We start from the raw sequence: 27,394 nt of genomic DNA, 5'->3' as shown, positions 1-27,394 counted from the left end.
ATGCTCAGTGTGAGAGAAGGGATTCAGTGATTCATCCTGCCCACTGAGACCCCAGCGAGTTCACACTGGGTCGGAGCTGTTCACCCCTGTGTGACAAGGGATTTTCTGAGTCTTCAACACGATTGAGAGACCAGTGAGTGCTCACAGGGAAGTGGTCATCCACCTGCAGGACTCTGACTTTGATGTTACTGTTCATCAGAGTCAGGAGTGGACCTTGTACATGATGACACTGATGGAGTGTTGATGTTGTTGTTGTTAACCACATTACCTGGGCTGGAGTTGATTGAACTTACATTGCCACTCTCTAAACCTCAGGATGACTCTCTGGGCAGGATGTCTCTACAAACAGCAATGGGACAATGAGCAGGGATCATCTGTTTTGATTTAAGTTGTGATTATAGCACTCCTGCTTCACAGCACTAGGTACAAGATTGGAGTCCAGCCTTGGTCAATGTGGATTTCCCACATTCTCCCCATGATAGTGTGGGTCCCCTCCAGGTGCTCTGGTTTCCTCCCACAGCCCAAACATCAGTCGTGCTACCTTGTCCACAGTATCCAGGATTGTGCAGACTAGGTGGATCAGCATTTGGAAATGCTGTGTTACAGGGATGGAGTGCAGTGGTTCAGATGTTCTTCGGATGGTCGGTGGGGTTTGACAGGCCAATGCTCTCCTTCCACACTGTCGGGATTCTATTCTATGATTGAGGATAAAGGCTACAGAGCCGGGTGTCCTTGGAGAAGGAGCATGTGGTGTGTATCACTGCTCTCGCTGCCTTCAGATAGAGGTGGGCACCGCAGGGGATATAGTGCTTTATCTACACCGCTGCTCCCTCCCCACAACTCTACTTTGATTTAGTCCCTGCTCACTCTGTCACTTGTAATGGTTTGCTTGGCCCGGAATGGGCTGTGTTTGGAAATATTCAATTGGTTACGCAAATGATTTACTGCTGGTGATTATATGTCTAGATTAGAGTGTTGCTGGAAAAGCCCAGCAGGTCAGGCAGAATCCGAGGAGCCGGAAAATCAACGTTTTGGTAAAAGCCCTTTTCCAGCACCACTCTAAGCTAGGCTCTGGTTTCCAGCATCTGCAGTCCTCACTTTTGCGCTGCTGGTGATTATATGTTAACCAAAGCTAAATGGTGTAATGATGATTTTGATGGTGGGAAGGTTGCTGTGATAACATTTCTGGGTCGGGGAAATGGGGAAAAAGAACGCTTCGCAGAATGAGAACTGAAAAGCAGTTAAATCAAACCAAAGGTTCAGACAGGGAGGGAATATATCCCTGGAGCTTGAGTAGCTGGAAAGTGAATAGATAGAACTTTGTTTTACAGAGGTTGAAAGTTTTAAAACTGTTATATTCAGACAGTTTAATTTATTTTCTTTAATTTTATTTGCTGTGCAAAACACTTTGACAACATTTTAAAACCAAAATTTATAAACCTTGTGTTAAAGATAAATGTTAAATAAAGTCCATCAAACCATCGCTCACTGAAAACTGTTGTGGAAGTATAATCTCCTGGAGAATCCCTGCCCACTCCTTCCTACCTGGGCTCCATGGCTATATACATACCTGGGAGATAGCAGCAGGAGGCCATTCGGCCTTTCGATCCTGCTCCACCATTCAATGGGAAACAGCTGACCATCCAGCTCAGTCTTCTGTTCCTGCTGTGCTCCAATCCCCTTTCATGACTTTACCTCGAAGAACTATATCTAAGTCCTCCTTTGGTTTCACTGCCTTTTGTTCCAGTGATGTTGCGGTGTTACTGTGTGGGTGTAGGCAGGGGTAATGTGATGGTGCCGCCTCCTGGAAGATGCACTCAGCGTCCCTCATCATCCTGCAGTAACATCAACTGGGTTTCAGCAACTAGAGACAGAACCCATTTCCAGGATATGGGCATCACTGGCTCAGCCAGCATTTATTCCCCATCTCCAGTTACCCTTGAGAAGATGGTAGTGAGCTGCTGTCTTGAACCATTCACAGCCTATGTGGCGCAGAGAGACCGACAATGCTGCGAGGGAGAGTGTGCAGGATTTTGGCTGAGTGATTCTCTATCCTTGGTTCTTCAAACACTGGTTAACTTAATCACAATCTGCACGAGTTTGAGATTTCAGTCTGTAAATCTTCACCATCCAGCACCCTGTATAAAGGAATATGTACAGGTTAGAAATTCAGAACAGAGAATTCTAGTTTCTCTGGAATATCTTTTTCCCCTTTCTTCCCCCAAAGCTGTAACCCTCCAGCCCACTTACTCTCTCCCACCATTCTAACTCTGCTACCCCCTCATGTACACCCTCCCCATTCTCATGGAGTTACTGGTAAACAGATCCATGTCACCACTTCCCGTCCCTGGTTAGACTCTGCACCCTTTCTGGGTTCACTTCCTTTCCCTTCAGTTGCTGCAAGTCAATAATGTAACAGCAGAATGAAAGAAAAGGAAACAGAAAGGGAGGTGGCAGATCCTGGACAGAAGAGGAACCTTCAGTCTGGGAGAATGGGTCAGATCCTTCTTTGTTTCTCATTGGTCGATGCCCAGTGTTATGACGAGTTGGGGATGGCCTTTGGCCCCACATGGGTGTGGTGACACTTTGGTGCCGCCCCCCACAACCGATATGTTCGTCCTCCAGCCAATCACAATGTGAAGTACTTTCCGCTATTTACCACAAAGCACATGCTCCAAAATCCGCCCATATTCTGTACATGTGCAGTTCTGGTCTTCCCCTCACACGTATGGTCCCCGCCTCAGGGATTGTGGGAGTTGTAGTCCCCATGAAGCCACTGGAGACATGTTTTTAGAGAGTGAATGAAAAGTGTGGGCTGGAGGGTGTTGTGTGTAGGATCTCCATTCATACACGGGCTGTTACTGGATTTTACTGAGACACCTGCTTCCACAACTTGATTTCTGATGTAAGGAATATAGATTCAGCCAATTGCGGGGCGGGGAGGTTAATAAGGGGGAGCAGATTTTAAGCAGAGGTGGCTCAGTGGTGAGCACTGCTACCTCACAGCATCAGGGACCCGGGTTTGATTCCAGCCTTAGGTGACTGTGTGGAGTTTACACGTTCTCCCCATGTCTGCGTGGGTTTCCTCTGGGGGCTCCAGTTTCATCCAACAGTCCACATATGTGCAGGTTAGGTGGATTGGCCAAACTAAATTGCCCACAGTGTCCATGCATGTGCCAGTTAAGCCATTAACCATGGGAAATGCAGGGTCACAGGGAATGGGTGGGTCTGAATGGGATGCTCATCATAGGGTTAGTGTGGACTCGATGGATGAATACCCTGTTTCTGCACAATAGGGACTCTATTCTATTCTCATGAAGAAGAATGTACTTGTCTCAATGTGTTGTGAATCTGTGGAATTTTTCTATTCAAAATGCGGTGGATGCCAGGACAATGAGCAGATTTAATGAAGAGATACAGATGTTGAATTTGCAACGAGATGAAGGGTGAGAGAGAGCAGGCGGGAAAATCCAGCTGGGACCGAGGTGAGCTCAATCATCACCGTATTAAATGGTGGAGCTGGTTCGAAGGGCTGCATTGCCTCTCCTGTGCCCAGTGCTTATCTTCTTATGGTAATAACTGGAAAGCTAAATCCAAAACTCACCACCTTCACCAAAGGAGATTTTCTGAAAAAGCAGGATAGTCAGGTGGATTAGCGTTCCAAACTTAGGTAGTGAGGAAGCATGTAGGAGATAATGATTTTGCAATTTTAAACTCAGGGGAGACAGTGATTTATGGTTTTAGACTGTGTTGTCCATTCACACTGTCCAGAATACTCTGTTGTGAATATCCACCCTGTACTTAATTACAAAGTTAAGGTCACTGATAATGAAAACCAAAACACCCAGGTAACATCCCCTCACCTTGTAATCTGATAAAGGACTTGTGATAAGTATGGATCAATTTAGAACACAGATGGAAAGCGGGAAGATTAAACCCAGTCCCAAGATCCTGTGCTTAAACAAAGGAGACTACAATAGGATGAGACAGGAGTTGGCTAATGTAAACTGGAAACAAACAGTTTACGATGGGGCAGTTGACGGCCAGTGGAGAAATATCAAAGCAATTTTTCAAAGTGCTGAGCAAAAGTGTATATCAGTGAGAAGGACGGACTGTAGGATAATGAGTAATCTTCCATGGGTGGCTAAGGAAATAAGGGAGTCTATCAAATTGTAATAGAAGGCATACAAATTGGCAATGATCAGCGAGAAACTAGGAGATTAGAAAAACTTTAAAGATCAACAGAAAGCTAGATGGGATTGGGGATAAAAAGTGACGAGTAGCTAACCCCAGGGACAGAATAGCAGTTGATATTGCTAGAGGGGAATATGTGGCCTCTGTAATTAGATTACTTACAGTGTGGAAACAGGCCCTTCGGCCCAACAAGTCCACACTGACCCGCCGAAGCGTAACGCACCCAGAAACATTCTCCTACATTTACCCCTTCACCTAACACACAGAGTCGCCAGAGGCGGGAATTGAACCTGGCTCTCTGAAGCAGCAGTGTTAACCACTGTGCCACCGTGCCGCCCACTGATTATTGAAGTACTTAACTAAAGAAGTCTGTCATCATAGAGATAGACCTGATAAAGTTAAAAATTACGCCGTGTTCGGAAAGCTAGTGCTTCCAAAAAACCCTGTTGGACTGTAATCTGGTGTTGTGAGATTTATAACTTTGTCCACCCCACTCCAACACCGTCTCCTCCACATCAGAATCCTGACAGACAATCCCACTGAAACTGAAGCGCCTGTCAGGTACTGAAGTGATCCACGGGAGGTTGGGGGAGGGGTGCGATGTTAAAACAATGTGCTGAATTGAACTAGACTTTTTAAACCGCCGTTGCCATGGAGATAATCCTGATGAACAGCCTCCATTCGTAGCTACAAACTTTGCTAACATGGACTTGGCTGTGTCACAGTAATTTTTCCAGACGCACTGACATTTGAAATATTGTCCACGGACAGAATACACACCTTTCCTTCCAGATGAGAAGGCCAATGATATTCAGATCGGCACGGATCCAGTAACCATCGGGTCTGAACAGAAAGCTCAATTTGAATTTCTCATCCACAAATCCACCCTTTCAGTACCCTACAACAGAGAAAACAACTCATCACTGTTAATATAGGATGGAACTTTATAAGATAGTGATAGTATTAAATTGTAGTTTCCTTGTTCCCCCCAAAACTTTAAATCTCAGTCTCACAATTTCTCTCTCGTTAACTGAAGACCAAACCAATCTCCTCACTCCTTCCCTCCACACCCAGTTTTCACAATCTCTCTCCTCTCCTTGAATTCAGTTACCTAGCTCTTGTCTGCAGACTAAGAACCAAATCAATGATTCTGACTCAGAGCCTCCCAGGTGTTGGTGAATCCTCCCCCCCCCCCCCCCCCGACCCCAGGTCACCGGGTTTCCTTCCTGGTCGGAATCACATTGGGGAAAAATCAATCTGGAACCTCTCATTTATATTCCCCACCTCCACCCTCTGATGAGAACCATCCTGCACACACTGCATCCTGCACACTGGCAAAATCATATAGAACATAGAACATAGAACATAGAAGAATACAGCGCAGTACAGGCCCTTCGGCCCTCGATGTTGCGCCGACCGAATCCTACCTAACCTATACTAGCCCAATAACTTCCAAATGCCTATCCAATGCCCGCTTAAATGACCATAAAGAAGGAGAGTTCACCACTGATACGGGCAGGGCATTCCATGAACTCACAACCCGCTGTGTGAAGAATCTACCCCTAACATCTGTCCTATACCTACCACCCCTTAATTTAAAGCTATGTCCCCTAGTAACACCTGACTCCATTAGAGGTAAAAGGTTCTTAGTATCTCCCTATCTAAACCCCTAATCATCTTATACACTTCTATCAGATCTCCCCTAAACCTTCTCTTCTCCAATGAGAACAGCCCCAAGTGCCTCAGCCTTTCCTCATAAGATTTTCCTACCATTCCAGGCAACATCCTGGTAAACCTCCTCTGCACTCGTTCTAAAGCTTCCACATCCTTCCTATCGTATGGCGACCAAAACTGCACACAATACTCCAGATGCGGCCTCACCAGAGTCTTATACAACTGCAACATGACCTCAGGACTCCGGAACTCAATTCCTCTGCCAATAAAGCCCAGTACACTATATGCCTTCCTCACAGCACTATTTACCTGGGTGGCAACTTTCAGAGATCTGTGTACATAGACACCAAGATCCCTCTGCTCATCCACACTACCAAGTAGCCTACCATTAGCCCAGTAATCCATTTTCTTGTTACTCCTACCAAAGTGAACGACTTCGCACTTAGCTACATTGAATTCCATTTGCCACATTTCCGCCCAGCTCTGCAACTTATCTATATCCCGCTGTAACCTACCACTTCCTTCCTCACTATCCACAACTCCACCGACTTTTGTGTCATCCGCAAACTTGCTTACCCAGCTTTCAAGTCCTTCCTCTAGATCATTTATAAAGATAACAAAAAGCAATGGTCCCAAAACAGATCCTTGTGGTACACCGCGAGTAACTGCGCTCCAAGATGAACATAATCCATCAACTACTACCCTCTGTCTCCTTCCAGCCAGCCAATTCCTAATCCAAACCTCTAATGTATCCTCAATGCCATACCTCCGAAGTTTTAGCATTAGCCTACCATGGGGAACCTTATCGAACGCCTTACTAAAATCCATATACACAACATCTACTGCTTTACCCTCATCCACTTCCTTAGTCACCTTCTCAAAGAACTCAATAAGGTTTGTGAGGCACGACCTGCCCTTCACAAAACCATGCTGGCTATCCCTGATCACGTTATTCCTACCCAGATGTTCATAAATCTTATCCCTTACCATTCTCTCTAAGACTTTGCCCACCACTGAAGTCAGACTCACTGGCCTATAGTTACTAGGGCTATCCCTACTCCCTTTCTTGAACAATGGGACCACATTCGCTATCCTCCAGTCCTCTGGTACTATTCCCGTTGACAATGACGACATAAAAATCCAGGCCAATGGCTTTGCTATCTCCTCCCTAGCTTCCCATAGGATCCTGGGGTAAATGCCATCAGGCCCAGGAGACTTATCTATATTCATCCTTTCCAATATTCCCAAAACCTCTTCCCTGCATATTTCCAGGGCATCCATTCTAATTATTTGTGATTCCATATTCACATCAGCAACAGTGTCCTGTTCCTGAGTGAATACTGATGAAAAGTACTGATTTAATGTCTCTCCAATCTCCTCCGCCTCCACACACAACTTCCCACTACTATCCTTGACTGGACCGATACCTACCCTAGTCATCCTTTTATTCTTGACATACCTATAGAAAGCCTTTGGGTTTTCCCTAATCCTACCAGCTAAAGACTTTTCATGTCCCCTTCTCGCTTCTCTTAGCTCCCTCTTTAGCTCCTTCCTGGCTACCTTATAACTCTCAATCGCCCCAACTGAACCTTCACGCCTCATCTTTACATATGCCGCCTTCTTCCCTTTCACAAGGGACTCCAATTCCTCACTAAACCACGGCTGCCTCACAAGGCCCTTTACACCATGCCTGACTGGTACATACCTATCGAGGACACGCAGTAGCTGCTCCTTGAACAATCCCCACATCTCATTAGTGTTCTTCTCTTGAAGCCTGTTTTTCCAATCCACACATCCTAAGTCATGCCTCACTGCATCATAATTTCCCTGCCCCCAGCTATAGCTCTTGCCCTGCGGCGCACGATTATCCCTCTCCATCACTAAAGTGAAAGTCACCGAGTTGTGGTCACTGTCCCCGAAGTGCTCACCTACCTCCAAGTCTAACACCTGGCCTGGTTCATTACCTAGAACCAAATCCAATATAGCCTCCCCTCTTGTTGGCCTGTCGACATATTGTGTCAGGAAACCCTCCTGCACACATTGTACAAACACCGACCCATCTAATGAACTCGAGCTATAGCTCTCCCAGTCAATATCTGGGAAGTTAAAGTCCCCCATAACAACCACCCTGCTACCTTCACTCTTTTCCTGAATCATCCTCGCAATATTATCCTCTACTTCTCTAGGACTATTAGGAGGCCTGTAGAAAACACCTAACAGGGTGACCTCACCTTTCCTATTTCTAACCTCAGCCCAAACTACCTCAGATGGCAAGTCCTCTTCCATCGTCCATTCCACTGCTGTGATACTGTCTTTGACAAGTAATGCCACGCCTCCCCCTTTTTTACCCCCATGTCTGATCCTACTAAAACATTTGAACCCTGGAACGTGCAACAGCCATTCTTGTCCCTGTTCTACCCACGTCTCTGTAATGGCCACAACATCGAAGTCCCAGGTACCAACCCACGCTGCAAGTTCACCTACCTTATTCCTTATACTTCTGGCATTGAAGTATACACACTTCAATCCACCTTTCTGGTTACAGGCACCCTCCTTAGAGATCGCTGCATTATTCCTAACCTCCCTACACTCAAGGTCCTGTACCCTAAAGCTACAGTCCTGGTTCCCATGCCCCCGCTGAGTTAGTTTAAACCCTCCCAAAGAGCACTAGCAAACCTCCCCCCAAGGATACTGGTGCCCCTCAGGTTCAGGTGTAGCCCATCCTTTTTATAGAGGTCCCACCTTCCCCAGAAAGGACCCCAGTTGTCCAGAAACCGGAATCCCTCCCTCCTGCACCATCCCTGTAGCCACGCATTTAACTGCTCTCTCTCCCTATTCCTCGACTCTCTATCACGTGGCACGGGTAACAAACCAGAGACTACAACTCTGTTTGTCCTAACTCTGAGCTTCCAACCTAGCTCCCTGAAAGCCTGTCTGACATCCTCACCCTTCTTCCTACCTATATCGTTGGTGCCAACGTGGACCACGATCTGGGGCTGCTCCCCCTCCCCCTTAAGGACCCGGAAAACACGATCAGCGACATCACGTACCCTTGCACCTGGGAGGCAACATACCAAACGTGAGTCCCTGTCGCCCCCACAAAACCGTCTGTCTGTACCCCTCACTATCGAGTCCCCAAGAACAATTGCTCTACCTTTCTCCACCCTACCCTTCTGAGCAAAGGGGACAGGCTCCATGCCAGAGGCCTGAACCTCGTTGCTTGCCCCTGGTAAGTCATCACCCCACAAGTATCCAAAACGGTATACTTGTTCTTGAGGGGAATGACCGCAGGGGGTCCCTGCACTGGCTTCCTCCTCCCACTCCCCCTCACTGTCACCCATCTATCTTGAACTTTCGGAGTAACTACTTGCCTAAAGCTCCGATCTATGACCTCCTCTGCCTCCCGAATGATCCGCAGTTCATCCAACTCCAGCTCCAGTTCCCTAACACGGGTTTGGAGGAGCTGGAGATGGGTGCACTTCTTGCAAGTGTACTCAGCAGGGACGCTAATGGCTTCCCTCACCTCATACATGTTGCAAGAGGAACATTGCCCTCTCTGCACTGCCATCCCTCTAAAAGTAAGCTTTCCTTAAAAAAAACAACAAAAACCAACTAAATCTAAAGAAACAAACAAGGAAAATGCAGCACTTACCCGCTAGTCACAATTGGTCTTATTATTAGGTTAGAGGAGGTGGAAGGGTGGGAGGCACTACTCGTGTTGAACTGAAATGAACTGAATTAGAACTCTAATTGCAGGCCCATCCTTGTCCCTTTCCATAACATTCCTGAATTTTCACAAAAGGTGTTCTGATAACTTTCTGCAAAATCCTCCCACAGTCATACTTTGACCACTCGTCAGGATACCAGGAGAGGGGCTATTCCCCGGGTCCTGTTCCCAGAGGAGGAAGATAGGGAGCTGCCAATGATAGATTAATCCCACACACCCACAGCCTCCCTCCCTGGCACTGACCCGCCCTGTGGCCAATTGGCCAGCACCGCGCCTGTGCACTGGTCTCCCCTCCCACAGCACATGATCCAGATCACACAGGAGCCCAGGTGATTGACAGCAGCTGCTGCCCAATAGAGTGGAGGGGGCGGGGCTGGAGGACTGGGATAACGGGATTGTAAACAATGAACGAATGTGGAGGGACACTGGAGGATGGACAGGTCAGTGAGGGACAGGAGCAGTGTAGCAGCAGGAGGGGATCCTGGACAAACTGAACAATGGGAGAGTCTGACAGGAGAGAAACTACAGGAAGGTTCTGTTGAGGCTCAGGCAGGGACAGCTGGGAGACAGTATGGCCTGGTGGCTTGGGCACGTTTTCAAATCAGCCTCTTCAAAGATGGTGTTATTCAAATCTGAGCCCGATCCTCCTGGTCCAGAGGCAAGGACACTACCATCATTTCCTGGTGGGCTAATAGAAAGAAGGGAACATGTTCTCAATCTCACTTGCATGGAAACTCCATGAGCTCCTCCCACTTACTGTCTACGGTGGGGATGGAGGGGACAGAGCAGATGGGGGGGAGGGGGGTTATGGATATAGGGACTGCCTTCCAAAAGGAACTCACCTGTGTTGGTGAGGTTAACAATACACAGTCACTAACACAAACCTGGTGTACATGAACTTTATCCAGAATATGAATACCCATAACTGGGTGACGCAGACCCCAGTGTACAGAGTTAAGTCCTGGATATTATTGACCGCTTTGTGTGTGAGACATCACATCTCACGAACTTGAGTCAGTTTTTTGAAGAAGTAACAAAAATGATTGATGAGGGCAGAGCAGTGGTCATCAGTCAGGCGTTTGACCAAGTTCCCGATGGGAGACTGGTTAGCAAGGTTAGATTTCATGGAATACAGGGAGAACTAGTCATTTGGATACGGAACTGGCTCAAAGGTCGAAGACAGAGGGTGGTGGTTGAGGGGTGCTTTTCAGGCTGGAGGCCTGTGACCAGTGGAGTGTCACAAGGATCGGTGCTAGGTCCATTACTTTTCGTCATTTATATCATTGACTTGGATGTGAACATCAGAGGTATTGTTAGTAAGTTTACAGATGACACCAAAATTGGAGATGGAGTGGACAGTGAAAAAGATTAGCTCAGAGTACAAGGCATCTGGATCACATGGGCAAATGGGCTGAGGAGTTCAGTTTAGAAAAAAATGTGAGGTGCTGCATTTTGGAAAAGCAAACCTTAGCAGGATGAAAACAGTTAATAGTAAGTTCCTGGGGAGTGCTGCTAAACAAAGAGACCTTGTTCTGCAGCTTCATAGTTCCTTGAAAGTAAAGTCGCAGGTAGATAAGCTAGTGAAGGCAGCAGTTGGACTGCTTGCCTTTATTGGTCAGAGTGTTTAGTATAGGGGTTGGGAGGTCAGATTGTGGCTGTACAGGACATTGATTAGGCAACTTTTGGAATATTCCATGCAATTCTGGTCTTCCGATCAGAAGGATGTTCTCAAACTTGAAATGGTCAGAAAAGAATTACAAGGATGTTGCCAGGAGTTTTACCTGGCGTGTCGGAGGCTGAGGGGTGACCTTATAGAGATTTATAAAATCATGCCGGGCATGGGTAGACTAAATAGACAACGCCTTTTCCCTGTGGTGGGGGAGTACAGACCTAGGGAAGAGGGAAATGAGGGAAGGCAGGGATGGGGTGGCAGAGGGTGGGGAGACAGAGAGGCTGGCGGGATAGAGAGGGGTGGCACAGAGAAGGGGGAAGAGAGAGATGGGGAACAGACAGTGGGGACAGAGGAAGCAACAGGGACAGGCGCGGGTAGGGGGCAGACAGACAGATGGGGGACAGACAGAGAGGGGGAGACGGGGCGAACAAACAGACACGGGAGACTGACAGAGAGGGGGAAGATGGAGAGAATTGTTACAGATCAAAATTCCACCCTGTTGCTGTTTTCTCTCCATCCCCTTCAATCCCTCTGAAGGGCTCAGAACAACTGCATAGTTCCTGCAAAGTAGAGTTTCAGGGAGATCATTTGTTGACATTTGGGATGGTGACCATTACTGGTCAGGGCACTGATTAATAAATGGACTGGGTTCAATTCCACTGTCTGTGTGGTGTTCGCACATTCTCCAAGTGTGTGTCTGCGGTGGCCTTCCTCTGGATGCTCTGGTTTCCTCTCTCAGTCCAAAGTGTTGCAGGTAAGGGGGATTCGCTGTGGGAAATGAGAGGTTACATGGTTAGGGTGGGATGCTGTTCCGTTGATTGGTATGGTCTCATGGGCCGAATGGCCTGGTTTCACACTGTCGGGATTCTGTCACTGAGTATAGGAGTTAGGAGGTCATGTTGTGGCTGTATAGGGCATTGGTGAGGACAATTTTAGAATACTACATTCAATTCTAGTCTCCCTGAGTTCAGAAAGTTGTTACCACAATAGCACTCAACGTCAATGACAAGTTCCTGGGAAATGTTGACGAATAAACAGACCGTGCAGTGTGGGGTGATAGTTCCTTGAAAGTGGGGTTGAAGGTAGACAGGTCGGTGAAGGTGGTGTGCGGTATGCTAGCTGTTATTGGGCAGTGCATTGAGTATAGGAGATTGGAGATCATGTTTCGGTTGTACAGTTTATTGGCTCGGCCACTTTTGGAATTTCCATACTGCTTTCAATTCCAGTCTCCCTGCTATAGGGTGGATGTTGGGAAACTTGAAAGAATTCAGAAAAGATTTACAGGGGTGCTGCCAGTATTGGAAAATTAGAACCATAGGGAGAGGCTGAATAGGCTGAGGCTATTTTCCCTGGATCACTGGACGTTTGAGGTGGCATTGTTGAACTTTATAAAATTATGAGTAGCAACGATAGGGTGACTAGTCATGGTTTCTTTTTTACCCCAGGGGATGGGAATCTAAGAGTAGAAAGCCTAGGTTTAACAAGAGAGGGGAAAGACTTCAAGGGGATTTGGAGGCTTTGGAGAGGGTGAAAACAGGTTTACCAGGATGTTGTCTGGATTGGGAGAGAAACTTCTGTTTCTCTTTCTGGTTTACAGCATCTGCAGTTGTTTTGGTTTTCATTTCCTTTAAACTGCCCCCTCTCCTCTTAAATGTGTGGCTCTAGAATTTGTCACTTCCACCTTGGAAAAAAGATTCACATTATTCATTCTGTGCCTCTCGGGTTACCCCGCAGCTACTGACTTGCCAAAGATAAAAAATTCTATCATAAATATCGATCTCTGTAACACCCTCCATCCTCAGAATACTTTCCAACTTTCATGTCCTCCAGATTCATTATCCTCCCTATCTCTAATCCCCTCCCCTCTCTCAAATCATTGCTATATGTGCCTTTCTTTATTTCCAGCCTCTAGGATTGCCAATGTTTATTTCTCACTTGATGATGGCCCTTTCTGATTCCTGAGCTGAGCTTCTGAATTTCATCTTAAAACTCTCCTTCTCACTTACCTCCCAAAAACATCGACCAACCAAGTGTCATCTATTCTAGTATCACCGTTTCTGACCTGATGTCCAATGGAGCCTGTCATATTCCTATAATAAACATCTCAGCTGTATACGGAACAGAAAATACACTGGTGATTCATCTGTGAGAAAGAAAACTACCATCGAACTATCCTGATCTATTGTCCAGTACTTGTGGAAAAGTCTCATATATCATGGCATCGCAAGTGTACACTAAATACATCTCAAATGCTGCCGAGATTTCTGTGTCTCCCACCCTCACAGACAGTGACGTTTAGTGCAATGTTGCTCTATGAGGACATCACCCACAGGAACACAGAGCAGCTGGGTCTGTGCAAACCAGAGGTCGCCCATACATTGGGAAGGATGGCAGGGTCCCTGAGAGGGGGCACAGGAGATTTACCAGGATGGTACAAGGAATAGGGGATTTTAGTTGCAGGGACGTGGGTGTTAATGGTACAAATCAAGAATATCCATCTACAATAGATGGACTCTCCTTTCTAACCTCTCCCCTTGCCTGGGCTGTGGTAACCTTCAGGTTAAACCCACCACCAGCCATCTCTCCCTAATGAGAGAGCAGCCCTATGGTCTGGGAGGACAATGCTGACTTTCCCTTTTACACAGTGATGTCACTGTACCCCGGGGATGGGGAGAGGGAATGCTGAAGATGTGGATGGGACACAACTCAGGCACAGTGCTTTGTCCTGGAGGATGTTTACTTTCTTTAATATTGTTGGGGGCTGCACTGATGCAGGCAAGTGGGGAATGTTCCAACACAATCCTGATGTGTACCTTATAGAGAGCAAACAGACATTGGGGAATCAGGGGTTTGGGGAAACTGAGGTTGTTCTCCTTGTAGCGGAGGAAATTGTGGCTGCCCTGTGACAGAGGGTTTACAGAAATTATACATTAGAATAATCAACCTTACACTCATCAGCTCATCATAAACTGTTGACAAGACATATATGAAAGACTTGGAGGGAGATCTATTGACAGGATGGTTTGATTCAAAGGAGAACTTTTATACATCAAATAGGAATGAGCTGGAACACAATACTCACAACTAAATGCAAATATCCAGGTCCTGATGAATTGAGTAATTCTGTCAGAGTTTGGTGTTACAAATACTGAGGTTACCATCTGAATGTCCACCTGTAATACAAGTTAATAAAATCCGTCACTGTCAGATCAGATTACAAACTCGCACCATCCCCTTCTCCTAGCCCAGGATGACTGGACACATTACCCCTTGTGGAGGTCAGCTGTCATTCAGGGGGAAATCTACGTGGGTTTCTATCAGTTTCCATCTTGGGACTTCATGTGACTAAACAGGGCAGATCTTTGACACATGGGAGAGAATGTTCCAAGTGTTAGTGAGATGTGGAGAGCAGGATTTGCTGCTTCTTCCTTCCTTCTGTGCTGCCGCTGTGCCTCATCACTAAGAATTGGGGGAGGGGTGAAAGGCTCATGCAGCTTCAGGGGCAAGTGGTCACCATTCTGACCAAATACGCAGTAAGCTCCTCCCAGTCATTCCATAGAGTATCCCTTAAAAGACAGGAACTCTGCATGCTTCCCATTGCCCAGTGTTCACAGGAAAAGTTTAGAAGAATGATGGGGAAAATCTCCTAGGAAAGGCATAACAGTGAAGTTCCAAAAGGATTATAAACAGTTTACACAGAGGGATCCATTGGAGAAGTGGGCAACAAGTTGGCAAATGGAGTATCACTTGGGAAAATGTGAAGTTGTTCATTTTGGAGGAGATAATAAAAAGAACAGAGGACTATTTAATTGGTGGAAACTGTAGAAAGCTGCACCACAAAGGGACCAAGAGGTAAATGTGCAGGAAACAGAGCAAGCTAGCACAAAGTTACACCAGGTCATCAGGAAGGGGAATGCAATATTGCTCCTGATTTCAAGGGATTCGCAGTATAAGAGTTTGAGTATATACCTGAGAGCAACTTTATACAGTGCGAGTGAGACCACTTCTGGAGTAATGAGAAGTTTTGCTACCTTTATTTAAGGGAATACATCACTTGATCGGAGGCATTCAGAGAAGATTGACTGGGATGATCCTTGGTTTGAAGGGATTCTCTTTTTAAAAAAGGATGAAGTCGTTGGGACTCTACTCACTCGATTTGGGAAGAATGAGAAGTGAACTCTTTCAAACATATCGGCTTCCTCAGGGGTTTGACAAGGTAAAGACTGACAGGATGTGTCCCAGCATGAGGGAACCTAGAACCAGACTCTGGGTCAGTCGCGGAATCAAGGGTTCTGTTTTAGTTTTGTCAACTTTAATGTAACACCAACACGGGTAAGGGGTTTCAGTAGCAATGGCGCTGGGGCGAGGGGGAGACAAGCAACATTTTACAGATTGGCATTCCTGGTGCTTGTGATTGTGTAGATGTCTGATCAGAAGGTCAGCTTGGTGTCAAAATATGAGAGCAATATTGTGAAGAGTGTACTTCTGCCTCAGTTCGCAGTGAGAGAGAGGGGCTCAGCAGTAAGGAAAAGGAATTTGTAACAGCAACTGAAGGCAATGGGTTTAACCATTGCAATGTTTCATTGGAGGAAATTGCAGCTAATCGAGTAGTGGGAGTGTGGCAAGCAGTTTGAAAACAGAATAACAGTGGAGCAATGGAGAGGGATGATGGGGAGGGAGAGCTGGACATTGTCAGTGTACATGTGAAGCCTAACAGTGCCTTTGGACGATGTCACGTCCTGGCAATATGTAGGTGAGAAACTGGAGGGACCAAGGAGAGATCCTTGAGGGACACCAAATACAAGGACTTCAGAAAGGAAAGGGAGAGTGGGGATGGAGAAGGATTTTCCAACAACCTTGAAGTCAAATATTAGTGAGTAGCAGAATGGGTGAGCAGGACATAACCAGAAAAGACAGACAGAACAAGGAACAATATCTGTGAATTGGTGACGGGGAGTGATGATGATGATGAGGAGGAGAAGCCTGACTCTACATTCTGTTTCTACATTCGTGAGATCACCCAACCCCACCCTAGTCTCAGCTCATTTACTGAAATACTTGTCCATCGCTGTGTTATCTCCAGACTTCATTATCCAAACACACTCCTGGCCAGCCTCTCACATTCAACTTACATATAATCTCAAGAATATCTAAAACTCTACTGCCCAAGTGCTCACTTGCTCTAAAACTCGTTGATCCAACAAAAGGCTCCCGTTTACAAGCAACTTAAAATTCTCTCCCTTGATGTAATTCCTGGCTGTGAACATCCCTGTCTCCCTGCATCACACAACCTGGGAGACCTTGACAACTCATTTTCTTTCAGACTCCCAACGATGTGGTTATTCATTGCTTCACCGGATTGGCTGTTTCTACTGTTGCCAAGGCAACACGGTCTGGAATTCCTATCCTAATCCTTTCATATCAGTTTTTCTCCTTTAAGGTATTCCTGAAAACCTGCTTATTTGGCAATTCTTTTGATCACCTGACCTAATATACCCATCTGTTGCCTAACGTCAGAAATTATCAATAGTATTTCTGTGAAATTGTAAAAATGATAAAAATACAAACTGTTGTTGATTTGCACATACATTTTCAACTTTTCTCTGTCGCTGAGTGAATACTCTGTAATGTCTCTTACCCAGCGACATTGTGGGAGCACCTTCACCACACAAACTGCAGCTGTACAAGGAAGTCAAACATCACCCTCTCCACAGGCAACAGGGCTTTGGCATTAATCACTGGGATCTGTGGAAGGAGAAACACAGTTGATATTTCATCAGAAATGGAAGGAAAATGCACTCTTTTGTTGGAAATAAAGAATTATTCACTGGCAAAGTGATTGTGGAAAATTCAGTCCGTTTAGAGAGCAGCACGTTGTCAGGGGTTGGGCAGCAGAGGAAAATTAACTTACACAAGGTGTGTGAAAGTAACAGTAAAACACTGAACAACCCAAACACCCTGTTTCCCAACACTTTAACTCCCCTTCCCGCTCCACCAAGAACATGCAGGTCCTGGGCCACCTCCACCGCCAAATCCCAGGCATCTGATGCCTGGAGAAAAACGCCTCATCTTCTGTGTTCGGATCCTCCAACCAGATGGGATCAATGTGGATTTCACAAGTTTCCTCATTTCCACTCCCCCCACCTTATCCCAGATCCAGCCTTCCAACTCGGCACCACCTTCTTGTCCATCTTCCTTCCCACCGATTGTCTGCTGCTTGACTGGCTGTGTTTTTCCAGCATCACATTCTGACATTGAAAACACCCTGACTCTGACACACTGTAAACCCTGCGCATGTGTCCCCCTGCAGTTTGCCCCTCACAAAGTTGGCTGCCACACTCCTGTCCCATGAATCACTGCCCCCAATAAAGATGACGGCGCTCACTCGCACCATTCACCATTTGAAGCATTTTCCCGTTTGCCACAAACATGGTCCTGGGATTTTCAAATTTGTGCTTTCCGATGTGCACTAAGTTCTGTAAACATCTCAGCCCGTGTCATTAAAATTTCCTTCTCTTCCTGGTCAGTATGTCTTTCCTTAACCGTGCCCTGCACCTTCACACATTTCCAATGCCTTGGTCACAACACTATGCTGTCAGTGAAGCTGATCACATGGTTGCTTATGCCACGCCCCTCATTCATTCCGATTGGTTGGAGGACCGACAGGCACTGCCTGGTCTTCCAGTCCCATCCCCATCTTCTTATAAGAGGTATAAGAGTGAGGGCTCATTCCTGTTTCTCCTGATGTCAGACATTAACAACAACTTCCTGCATTTTAGGGAGCCTTTCACACTGACAATTCTCCTAAAGTGGTTCACGAATGCTGGAAACATTGATTAAAGAGAACAACTTTAAGGTACATATTTAAGGAGGACAGAGGGGGTTAGGAAAGATATTCTTTAGGTTTTTTTTAGATTAGATTACTTACAGTGTGGAAACAGGCCCTTTGGCCCAACAAGCCCACACCAACCCTCTAATGAGCAACCAACCCAGACCCAATCCCCTGCATCTAACGCTACAGGCAATTTAGCATGGCCAATTCACCTAATCTGCACACTTTTGGACTGTGGGAGGAAACCGGAGCGCCCGGATGAAACCCACACAGACACGGGGAGAATGTGCAAACTCCACACAGACAGTTGCCTGAAGTGGGAATTGAACGCGGGTCTCTGGCGCTGTGATGTAACAGTGCTAACCACTGTGCCGCCCATCTGCAGCTCCAATCGTGGAGTGATGTATGTGGGGAACAGCTTACAACGGAGACAGTTAGTGGCTAACCATAGCTTAACAATCCCATGTCCTAGCCCCCTACCCCACACACTAGGCCTTGTTCTCACAACCTGCCATTACACACTACCTATGGTTAGCCACTAATAGTCTCCATTAACAGCTAGTCACACTCCCCCAGCCAGATTGTTATCCTTTATCCAACCGTTCTTCTCACTCTATCCCTACCTATCCTTTACTCCCTACATGCTCCCCTAAACCCTACCTTCTGCATATAAACCAACATTTGTTCTCACAGTAACATCAGCTGTGAGGAAGGGACACCGGATCTGAAACGTTAATTCTGATTTCTCGTCACAGATGCTGCCAGACCTGCTGAGCTTCTCCAGAACCTCCTGGTTGTTGTTTCTGATTTACAGCATCTGCAGTTCTTTTGGTTTTAATTTACCGGGAGTTTGTAATTCAGGTCCTACAGCCCCTGTCCCAGTCTCTGCTGTCTCTCCCACCCCCATCCAGTGACACTGCATCTGCACAGCTCATGGACTGGTGTCGTCTTGCTGGCCACACCCCTCATTCACTCCCATTGGCTGCAGGACCACACAGATTCTCCTCTCATTGGTCTGAAGCTGCCATCAATCAAGCCATCCCCCATTGTGAGGTGAGTGGTGGGCTCCTCGCTCTCTCTGCCTTGGGATGAGCTTCATCATTCACAGTGAATAGGGCAGTATCACAGAGCACAGGGGCTGGGGGCTGTTCAACCCATTGAGGCTGTACTCTCTCCCTCTGGAGATGCTGCAAATCCGTTCCAACTCCCCTCGCATTTACCCACAGCTTCCCAATCTTTCCGTAAAAAGTAAAATTGCAAATCTGTTTGAGAACACCTGCTGAATCTGTGTCCACCTGCTGTTCAGACTGTTCCAGATGCTCAGAGTGTACTCAGTACATTATAGGTCACATATTCACCTTATTTTCCATTTAACTTGAAGTAGTTACTAATATTGTGACATTGTTAACAATTCCCCTCTCTGCAAGTTAAAATATCCCAGAAACAAATCTGCACCTGGTCGAAATCACTGCTTAACTTTCTCAGGTCCAAGAATTATCTGTGCTGAGAGGTACAGCTCAGAAACAATGGACCAATTCGCCCATGCCAACTAGGAATCCTAAACTAACGGAGTCCCACTTGCCAGCTCTTGGTCTGAATTCCTCAAAACCCTTCCTAATCATGTACCCAATCGGATGCCTTTTAAATGTTGTAATTGTATCAGTCTCCACTACTTCATCTGGGAGCTCATTCCATTCACACACCACACTCAGCTTGAAAACGTAGCCCCTTTGATCCTTATTAAATCTTTGCCTTCTCAACTTAAACCCACGTGGTCTTGTTTTTGGACTCATCTAACCTGGGGAAAAAAAGACCCCAGCTGTTCACCATATCCACACCCCTCGTGATTTTATAAATCTCCCAAACGTCACCTCTCAGTCTTTGATTCTCAAGGGAAATTAACCCCAGCCTATTTAGCCTCTGTGTTGCCCAAATCCTCCAACTGTAGCAAATCTTTGTAAATCTTGTCTGAACCATTTCAAGTTTCACAACATCCTTCTCAGAACAGGAACATTCGAAATGAAAACGGAACTCCTGAAATGGCTTTATCATAGAACAAAGAACATAGAAAAATACAGCGCAAAACAGGCACTGTGGCCCTCGATGTTGCGCCGACCCAAACCCACCTAACCTACACGAGCCCACTATCCTCCATTTGCCTATCCAATGCCCGTTTAAATGCCCATAAAGAGGGAGAGTCCACCACTGCTACTGGCAGGGCATTCCATGAACTCACGACTCGCTGAGTAAAAAATCTACCCCTAACATCTGTCCTATACCTACCTCCCCTTAATTTAAAGCTATGCCCCCTCGTAATAGCTGACTCCATACGTGGAAAAAGGTTCTCATTGTCAAATTTCCTATCCAGCCACAATATGACGTCCCAGCTTCTGTATTCAATGCATTGACCAATAAATATAAGCATACCAAACACCACCTTCACTACCTGCCGACCTGCAACTCTACATTCAAGGAACAATGTAACTCTTTTTTCAGCAACACTCCCCAGGAACTTACCATTAAATACATTAAGTCCTGTCCTGATTTGCCTTACCAAAATGCAGCAGCTCACATTTGTCTAAATTGAACTCCATCTGCCATTCCTCACTCAAATGGCCCATCTGATCAAGATCCTGTTGTATTCTAAACTAACCTTCTTCACTGTCCACTACACCTACAATTTTGTATTTCCTGTAAACCTACCTCATATATTCACATCCAAGTCATTTATTTAAGGACCCAATATCCATTCCTGCAGCACACTGCTTTTCAGAGACTTCCAGTCCACAAAGCAACCCTTCATCACCACCCACTGTCTCCTCCCTTCAAGCCTGTTTTGTATCCAAATAGATAGTTCTCCCTGCATTCCATGTTATCTAACCTTGCTAACCAGTCTGCTTTGTGGAACCTTGTTCAATGCCCATATAGTTCCTGAGATGCTGCCTGGCCTGCTGTGCTTTGACCAGCAACACATTTTCAGCTGTGATCTCCAGCATCTGCAGACCTCATTTTTTACTGTCTTCATCAATCTTCCTAGCACTTCTTCAAAAAAAAACTCAATCAGGTTAGAGTGACAATTTCCCACGCACAAAGCCATGCTGACTCTCTAATCATTCCTTGTCTTTCCAAATACATGTAAATCCTGTCCCTCAGAATCCCTTCCAACAACTTGCCTGCCACTGACTTCAGGCTCACTGTTCTCGTGTTCCTTGGCCTTTTGTTACCACCTTTTTTTAAAAAAAAAGAATGGCACCCGTCTTCCAGCACCTCACCTGTCACGAACGATAATACCAATATGTCAGGGAGGGGCCCAGCAATCACTTCCCGAGCTTCCCACAAATTTCGGGAATACACCTGATCAGATCCCAAGGCTTTATCCACCTTGATGCAATTTCAGACATCCTGAAACTCCTCCTCTGTAACAGACACTTTTCAATTTATCACTATTCATTTCTCCAAACTCTCTAGCTTCCACATCCGTCTCCAGTGAAAAAAAGACATGGAATATTAGAGGTGCGAGGTAGGAGCGAAGGTCTTCTGGGAAGGTGAGTCTAACTCAGTAGCTGATAGAGTAGCTCAGACTGAGCTGTCTCAGTCCTCAAGGACAGAACTGTTCAAAATGGGGTTTGCAGCAGGTGGTGAGGGAACCAGCAAGAGGGAAAAAGATACTACATCTTATCGTTATGAATCTACCAGCTGCAAATACATCTGTCCATGACAGTATCGGTAAGAGCGACCATCCCACAGTCCTTTTGGAGAGAAAGCCTCGCCTTAAAGTTGAGAAATCCTCCCTTGGGCTGTGTGCTACTATCACCGTGCTAAATGGGACAGATGTAGGAACTCAATCTGGATCTCTCTGAGGCACTGTGGGATAACAACAGCAGCAGAACTGTACTCCACACAATCTGTAATCTCATGGCTTTGTACATCGCGCTCTCACCCATCACAATGGACAGGAAAGGAGGGCATGCCATGAGCAGCACCAGGCATACCTAAAAATGAAGTGCCAACCTGGTGAAGCTACCAAACAGGACTGTCTGCATATCAAACAGCATCAACAGCAAGCAACAGAGCTGAGTGATCCCACAATCAATGGGTCATATCAGAGCTCTGCAGTTGTGCCATACCCAGTTGTGAATGGTAATGGACAATTAAACAACTAGTTGCAGGAAGCACTACAGATATCCCCACCCTCACTGATGGAGGGGTTTCACACATCCATGCAAAAGATAAGATGACAGCATATGCAGCAATCTTCAGCCAGATGCAAAGTGGGATGATCCATCTCAGCCTTTTCCAGTGGTTCCTAACGTCACAGATGTGAGTTTTAAGCCAGTTCTATTTAGTTTGAATAATATTAACAAAATGGTTAAGTCGTGTAAAGGCTTTGGGTCCTGCTAACATTCTGGCAATAATACTGATAGCTTGTGCTCCAGAACTTGCTACGCACCAAGCCATGTACCGCTCCAGGACTGGCATCTACCAACAATGTGGAACGTTGCCCAGGGATGTTCAAATAAAAACACAGGGCAAATCCAATCCAGGCAATTTCCCTCCATCAGTCCAAGTCGATCAGCACTAAAGTGATGGAAGATGTCATCATCAGGGCTATCAAGCAGCAGTTGCTCAGCAACAGCCAGCTGAGCGACACTCATTTTAGGCTCCACCAGGGCCACTCAGCTCCCGATTGTATTACCGCCCTGATTCACAACCTGACAACCAGCTGAATCCCAGAGGTGAGGTGAGAGTGACAGTCCAGTCCCACTCCAAGACTACTATTTGTAGCTGATTCTACCCTTGTCTCAGCTCATATACTTTCATCCACCTTGTGTTATCTCCAGACTTCATTATCCAAACACACTCCTAGCCAACCTCTCAAATTCAACCTCTCTGTAATCTCAAGAAAAATTGAAAACTGTGCTCACTTCTCCCAAAACATGTTCATCCATCTAAAGGCTCCTATTCATAAGCAACAACAATTTAGAAAACTCACTCTTCATATAATTCCTGGCTGTGATCATCCCTAGCTCCCTGCACCACACATCCTTTGAGACCTCGACAACCTATTTTCTTCGAGACTCCCAATGATTTGTTAATTCATTATTTCAATTGTTTTGCTGATTCTACAGTTCCTAAAACACCATGGTCTGGAATTTGCAAACAAAACCTCAAAGGTCAGCTTTCCACTTTTAAGACATCCCTCAAAACCTACTTATTGGCAACCCTTTGGGTTACCTGACCAAATATCTCCATCTCTGGCCTCATATCTAAAGTCCTCAATAATATTTTTGTGAAAGCATGATAATAAAACTACAAACTGTTCTTGATTTGGACATTATCTTCAAATCATCACTGTTGCTGTAATGAATAATCTGTAATGTCTCTTACCCAACCACATTGTGGGAGCACCTTCACCACACAAACTGCAGCTGTACAAGAAAGTCAAACATCACCCTCTCCCCAGGCAACAGGGCTTTGGCATTAATCACTGGGATCTGTGGGAGGGGATACACAGTTGATGTTTCAGGGAGTGCAAAATGAATTACAGGGAATGAAAATGGATCAGAATTTGATAGTCAGAAATGGAATAAAAATACACTTGCTTATTGGAAAAAATAATTCTTGACTGTCAAAAATATTGAAGAGAAAAAGTAATCTGATAATAGAGCAGCACATGGTCAGGGGCTGGGCCGCAGTGAAAAACTCATTAACAAAGGGTCTATAACAGTAATAATACAGTAATAAACAGACCAAACATACCCCCATGGTTGGAGACTGATGAAGCTGGACATTGACAAAGTGGTCCTGAGGGAGCCCAGAGGTGAATCAGAGCAGGATTGGCTGCTGTCATCACAATGACTCTGTACCAGAGCGAGGCTGCACATGCGCCTGGCTGCACCGTGCCCCCTACAAAGATGGCGGCTCCGCACGTGTCCAGTGAATCATTGTCCCGAATAAAGATGGCGGCGCTCACTCAGCCCTGCAGCCGCTGAGGCAATTCCCCATTTACTGCAAACACGGGACTGGGACGTTCACATTTGTGTTTTCCGACATGCACAGTTTGTTTGTAAAACCTCTCCGCTCATAGCAACACAGTTTTTGTCCCGTTTCCCTGTTTATTTCTTCCTTACCGTATCCTTTCTCTCCATAACTTCCCGAGCTTTCATTACAGAGACTCTGTCCGGCGCGAGGGTGATCACATAGTTTACGTTAGCTCCGCCCTTCATTCACTGTGATTGGTTGGAGAATCAAACTCCGGCTCCGCCCACCGTCCTTTCATTGGTCCGGTTCTGACATCAATCACCCGGGATCACTGTTGGCTGGAGCATGCGCAGTGTGTCCTGCTTGTGCTGAGATGTTGGGTCATGTGATGGGAGGTAACAACAATGACTGCAGATGCTGGAACCCAGATTCTGGGTCAGTGGTGCTGGAGGAGCACAGCAGTTCATGCAGCATCCAAAGTGCAGAGAAAAAGCCCTTCATCAGGAATAAAGGCAGTGAGCCTGAAGCGTGGAGAGATAAGCGAGAGGAGGGTGGGGAGAAAGTAGCATAGAGTCCAATGGGTGAGTGGGGGAGAGGATGAAGGTGACAGGTCTGGGAGGAGAGGGTGGAGTGGATAGGTGGGAAAGAAGACAGGCAGGTACGGCAAGTCCGGACAAGTCATGGGGACAGTGCTGAGCTGGAAGTTTGAACTAGGGTGAGGTGGGGGAAGGGGAAATGAGGAAACTGTTGAAGTCCCCATTGATGCCCTGGGGTTGAAGTGTTCTGAGGCGGAAGATGAGGCGTTCTTCCTCCAGGCGTCTGGTGGTGAGGGAGCGGCGGTGAAGGAGGCCCAGGACCTCTATGTCCTCGGCAGAGTGGGAAGGGGCGTTGAAATGTTGGACCACAGGGCAGTGTGGTGGATTGGTGGGGGTGTCCCGGAGATGTTCCCTAAAGTACTCTGCTAGGAGGCACCCCCAGTCTCCCCAGTGTAGAGGAGACCGGATCGGGAGCAACGTACACAATAAATGATATTAGTGGATGCGCAGGTAAAACTTTGGATGTGGAAGGCTCCTTTAGGGCCTTGGATAGAGGTGAGGGAGGAAGTGTGGGCACAGGTTTTACAGTTCCTGTTGTGGCAGGGGAAAGTGCCAGGGTTGGAGGGTGAGTTGTAGGGGGCGTGGAACTGACCAGTTAGTCACAGAGGGAACGGTCTTTGCAGAAGGCGGGAAAGGGTGGGGAGGGAATATATATCCCTGGTGGGGGGTCTTTTTGGAGGTGGCAGAAATGTCGGTAGATGATTTGGTTTATGCGAAGGTTTATAGGGTGGAAGGTGAGCCCCAGGGGCGCTCTGTCCTTGTTACAGTTGGAGGGGTGGGGTGTGGAGGGCGGAGGTGTGGAATGTCGACGAGATGCGTTGGAGGGCATCTTTAACCACGTGGGAAACTAAATTGCGGTCTCTAAAGGAGGAGGCCATTTGGTGTGTTCTATGGTGGAACTCGTCCTCCTGGGAGCAGATACGTCGGAGGCGGAGGAATTGGTAGAACGGGAAGGCATTTTTGCAAGAGGTAGGATGGGTTGAGAGTTGACTGAGGGTAAGAATTCCCTTTGCTTGAGCTCTACAGTAGATTTCCTTTATTCATGGAGGGAATTGCCTTCCTACTCATGACTGTATAGCTGTGATTGATGAATCAATGCTATCTGAATCAGTACATAAACACCCCATCTTAACAACATCAAAAATCTTTAGCACATTGTATTACGCTCTTCTTTGGAGACAAAAAAAAACATGAAATGGAGCCTCGAGGAATCGGAGCAGGAGGAGGGCATTCATCCCTTTCAGCTTGTTCCCCCATTCTATCAGATCATGGCTGGGCCAACCCAGACCTCAACACCTCTTTTATGCTTGATCCGCATAGCCCTCAACTGCTCAATATTTCAAAAATCTATCTGCCCTCTTTTAAAATAATTTGAGATAGAATCATAGATTCCCTACTGTGTGGAAATAGGCCCTTCATCCCAACAAGCCAGCACAACCCTCCGAAGAGTAACCCAACCATTCCCCTCCCACATTTAACTTCCACTAAAGTTTGGGTGAGAAAATTCTAGCCATTCACTGAGAGAAAAAAATTGTTGACTTTTTCTAAAATGAATGTTCCCCTCTGTAATGTCCCCTGGTTTGAGACTTCACTGGTGCTGGAAGGTCTAGTCAACATCCACCCTGTCAAGCTCCTCAGAATCTTGTTTCCATGAGATCACCCTGCTTATCTATTCTTGATCGGTCAACCCTTTCATGCTCGAAGCAGCTAAGTGACTCTTTTTTGAATGGTCTCCGATGTTGGTTTATCCTTTATTAAATATGGGAGCTAACATTGTATTCAGCACGGCAAGTGAGGACTCAGCAACAGCCAGCGTGGTTAACCAATCCTCAATCCATGCTAATACATTACCCCGATACCATGAGCTCCTCAATTGTGCAATTAGCTTTTATGTAGCACCTTATCATTTGCATTTTTAAATTCCAAATACAGAACATCATTGGATTGCCCTTTATCAGCCCTGCTCGTTATCTCCTCAATGAACTGTCGCAAATTTGTCAAATATAGTTTCTCTTTCACAAAACCCAGTCTACCATGTTTAATGATAAGCTTTTCTAAATGTCCTGCCATTTCTTACTTTAATATTCGACTCTGTAGATTCTTTCAGTAGATTTGCTAAGTATGATTCCCCTCTCTTAAATCCATGCGGACTCTGTCCAATCCTGTCACTGTTCAGTGAGAAACTTGAGTGTACTCCAATATAGTTAGTAAACGTATCTGTAGTTATTTTTAAAAATTGATTACTTGTAAATGCTGGACCCATGCAACATCAATGAATTTGTGACTCTGAATTTGGGTTATTGTGTTTTTTACTGTTAATTCCTTTTCGTACTGTGTTATGCAGACAGCACCAAGTGATCACTCTTAATTGTGAGTAACTTTGATAATATATTTTAAAAATGACATCCCAAAATGCTGCCTCATTATTGTGCAAGGAGGATTTATTCAATAGTTTGCTGATAAAATTGAACAGCATTTTGCTGCAATTTGGCCAGACTGCAGGTTACACCAAAGTATCAGTGCCTCACCTTTAGAGTGTTCCCAGATATCGTGCAGCTGCAGTATTTTGGTTTGCACTCAGCTATATGTTGTTCTCACTTGTTTCTTGTGAAAGATTACAAAATTAATTTGGATGAATGAAGTTATGTTTTCTTTCACCAATGTTTAGAGAAAAAAAAGTCAGTATTTCAAGTGCTGATAAAGTAAAATAAACTGAT

The 27,394-nt window shown here is 46.0% G+C and overlaps 1 long non-coding RNA gene across 2 annotated transcripts; it reads right to left on the bottom strand.

The window, feature by feature from the left end:
- Positions 1-1,908: 1,908 nt before the first annotated feature.
- Positions 1,909-17,008, bottom strand: LOC132814326 (uncharacterized). 2 transcript variants are annotated; one of them, XR_009644385.1, is made up of 5 exons: positions 16,906-17,008; positions 14,350-14,440; positions 11,948-12,035; positions 4,975-5,092; positions 1,909-2,138 (listed from the first exon to the last, which is right to left on the bottom strand). It is a non-coding gene; the product is annotated as an uncharacterized LOC132814326 (long non-coding RNA). The 2 variants fall into 2 exon arrangements; XR_009644386.1 differs by lacking the exon at positions 11,948-12,035.
- Positions 17,009-27,394: the final 10,386 nt, after the last annotated feature.

Source organism: Hemiscyllium ocellatum, unplaced genomic scaffold (assembly GCF_020745735.1).
Source record: "Hemiscyllium ocellatum isolate sHemOce1 unplaced genomic scaffold, sHemOce1.pat.X.cur. scaffold_798_pat_ctg1, whole genome shotgun sequence".
Classification (NCBI taxonomy): domain Eukaryota; kingdom Metazoa; phylum Chordata; class Chondrichthyes; order Orectolobiformes; family Hemiscylliidae; genus Hemiscyllium; species Hemiscyllium ocellatum.
The sequence above is the reverse complement of the archived record's forward strand: the minus strand, read 5'-3'. Positions and strand labels throughout refer to the sequence as shown.